The sequence below is a fragment of the Argiope bruennichi genome, chromosome 10, assembly GCF_947563725.1.
Source record: "Argiope bruennichi chromosome 10, qqArgBrue1.1, whole genome shotgun sequence".
NCBI lineage: Eukaryota > Metazoa > Arthropoda > Arachnida > Araneae > Araneidae > Argiope > Argiope bruennichi.
In genome coordinates, this window is record NC_079160.1 from 93,947,589 (window position 1) to 93,951,470 (window position 3,882).

Here is a 3,882-nt window from a genome sequence, read left to right on the forward strand (position 1 = left end):
ATTACCATAATTTATTTTATACATTCTGTCTAATTTTTTTCAATTGCAATTTCTAATAAAACATAAAAATCTAAATACTGTTCAAATGAATTGAAATTTTTTTTAAAGGCCTGTATCTTCATTTTGATTCATTCGAAGTCAAAATAAAAAAAAAAAAAATGCAATATTTTAGCATATTTTTGAGTTGCTTTCTTTACTTAATTTTAGTACTTGAAAGGAATATTTTCAGCACCTTAATTCACTATAAACTTTAACATTCTGAAGTGCATTAAAAAATTAATTAAAATTTCCACTTCTCTAAAAATCTTTGATGTTTTAAGTGAATTGTTTTGTTAATTCTAAATGTTTTAATATTAACACATTTATTAAAATTATTATTTTAAAAATTAAGCATTATTTTATTATAATTATTATCTTTTATTTATTTTTTATTACGTTTAAACTTTAATTAAATCATGCATTATTGATTAAAGTTGTTAAACATCAAAAATAAATCTTTACTACATATTTATTTTGAAAATTATAGGTTTTATATTAGATGCAGTTTTTCTTAATTTTTGAGTTAATCGATTTTATTGTGATCCATTACTTTTAAAGTACAGAAGAAATTTCAGTGCAACTGAACGAAAAATTAATATTTTTATACTTTATTAATTAAAATATTATTATACAAAATATCAAAATATGAATATTATATTAATTGATTGAATTAGATATATTTTTAATATTCAACTCGGTAATTAAAATAAAAAAAATTATAGATAATTCTGCTCCTACAAGAATTACTGATTCTAATATGTCAACAATTGACAAGAGAGATACAGTTTTAGAAGTAGAAGAATCTTATTGGTGTTATGCTGTAGAAAATTTTTTATATATAAAATTGTTTATATTCTGAACCTTTACAGCCTTTTAATTACCCACATAACAGAACGCTTCTCATTTTTACTTAGTATTAGATGTTTCATTCTCATGTTTCTATTCGTACTTCTCATGTTTCTATTCATACTTCTCATGTTTCTATTCGTACTTCTCATGTTTCTATTCATACTTCTCATGTTTCTATTCGTCTAAATATACACATTCTATTCGTCTAAATATATATAAGAATTCTCATGTTTCTATTCGTATTCGTACAAATACTTACAATTAGATGTAAAATTGTTTATATTCTGAACCTTTACAATCTTTGAATTGCCCACATAACAGAACGCTTCTCATTTTTACATAGTATTAGATGTTTCATTCTGATGTTTCTATTCGTTCTTCTCATGTTTCTATTCGTCTAAATATGTATAAGAATTCTCATGTTTCTATTCGTATTCGTACAAATACTTAGTATAAGATGTAAAATTGTTTATATTCTGAACCTTTACAACCTTTGAATTACCCACATAACAGCATGCTTCTCATTTTTACATAGTATTAGATGTTTCATTCTGATGTTTCTATTCGTTCTTCTCATGTTTCTATTCGTCTAAATATGTATAAGAATTCTCATGTTTCTATTCGTATTCGTACAAATACTTAGAATTAGATGTAAAATTGTTTATATTCTGAACCTTTACAATCTTTGAATTGCCCACATAACAGAACGCTTCTCATTTTTACATAGTATTAGATGTTTCATTTTGATGTTTCTATTCGTACTTCTCATGTTTCTATTCGTCTAAATATGTATAAGAATTCTCATGTTTCTATTCGTATTCGTACAAATACTTAGTATAAGATGTAAAATTGTTTATATTCTGAACCTTTACAACCTTTGAATTACCCACATAACAGCATGCTTCTCATTTTTACATAGTATTAGATGTTTCATTCTGATGTTTCTATTCGTTCTTCTCATGTTTCTATTCGTCTAAATATGTATAAGAATTCTCATGTTTCTATTCGTATTCGTACAAATACTTAGAATTAGATGTAAAATTGTTTATATTCTGAACCTTTACAATCTTTGAATTGCCCACATAACAGAACGCTTCTCATTTTTACATAGTATTAGATGTTTTATTCTGATGTTTCTATTCGTACTTCTCATGTTTCTATTCGTCTAAATATGTATAAGAATTCTCATGTTTCTATTCGTATTCGTACAAATACTTAGTATAAGATGTAAAATTGTTTATATTCTGAACCTTTACAACCTTTGAATTACCCACATAACAGCATGCTTCTCATTTTTACATAGTATTAGATGTTTCATTCTGATGTTTCTATTCGTACTTCTCATGTTTCTATTCGTCTAAATATATATAAGAATTCTCATGTTTCTATTCGTATTCGTACAAATAATTAGTATTAGATGTAAAATCGTTTATATTCTGAACCTTTACAACCTTTGAATTACCCACATAACAGCACGCTTCTCGTTTTTACTTAGTATTAGATGTTTCATTCTCATGTTCCTGTTCGTATTATATATTATCATGTTCACTCATTAAATATTCTCATACTAAAAATATTGTCCATTTTTAAACTTATATCATTGTTGCCCACCTTATATATAATCATATTCTTTATCATCTGCATGTTATTTTGCAATTGACTGCAATGCAATATTTTTCCTTTTAATAAAATTCATTTACATCTTTCCGAATCGAATAGAAACCAGATGAACTCTAAAAACAAAGGAATGCTTTAATGGAAGATTTATAAGTAGAGAATATTCTTATAAGAAAATCCGGAAAAATGGCGTTTTATCGCTTAAATATACGAAAAAGAAGGAATAATATTACCGCTTGTTGCTAAATGTTTTATGCGTGTCTTAAATTTAACTTTTTTTCTAACGTTTTGATAATTAGTTACTAGTATAAAAAATTTAACAGAAATTTCATTTGTACTGTGCATCAAAAGTTCGCAGTTAATATTCCGAATTAAATTTCGTACATCTTGTTCATAAAATGCTTTCAGGAAACTAATACGCATTAGGAAATTTGATGACAATTACTAGATTAATAATAATGATTAAATTTAATAATGATGGTTTTCAAAATAATAGCATTTGTACAAGTTGCATCCATTAACACAAAGCAGGTAAAATCCGACCAAAAAAAGTTCTAAAATGAGATGTAAACAAGTTTTATGACAAAATGAAATGCCTTAACACAATTCTTTACAGAAATAAACTTCATATTTCTCCAAATTTAAGTAGTTATATTCTATTATACATCATGATGGTTCCCAAAATATAATAATAGAATTCATAAATATTTCTCACAGTTGATTCGTTCGGTTATTGGGCTATATATTACGAAAATTAATTCAAGGTTAAAAAAAAATTTAATAATTGCTGGCATTCTTTTCTATCTGGCAAATATGAAATCCAACTGTTTCACTGATTATAATTGGCATAAGTATATTCTAAACAGGTAATTAATGCTTAACATTTCATCTTAAAAAGTATTTTATCTTTATTCTTTTAAAATTTTATTTAAAATTTAAAGAAAATTGCTCCGAGATGTATATTTCCATCGTCCAAAGTATTTACTTCGGTAGCTTTGATAATGCCCCAATGCCAAATTTGGTAGCTTTGATAATGCCCCAATGCCAAATTTGGTAGCTTTGGTAGCTTTGATAATGCCCCAATGCCAAATTTGATAGTAGACATACAGGTATCTGGCAAATTGAGAACTAATACATAATAATACATATACGTAATACATAAAGTTACTTCTTATTATTATCAAAAATATAGATTGGTTCAAATAATCTGGAATTTGCTTTTAAATTTCATATTTTTCTTTAATTTTTATTTGTTAATAAAATTACAACAAGATTTCTATTATTGTTTTCAATCAAAGCCCTTTAATTAGGAGTACAAATGGATTCATCGGCAAATAAACGTTCTCTCTCACTAATTATATAATGAAAAAAAATACA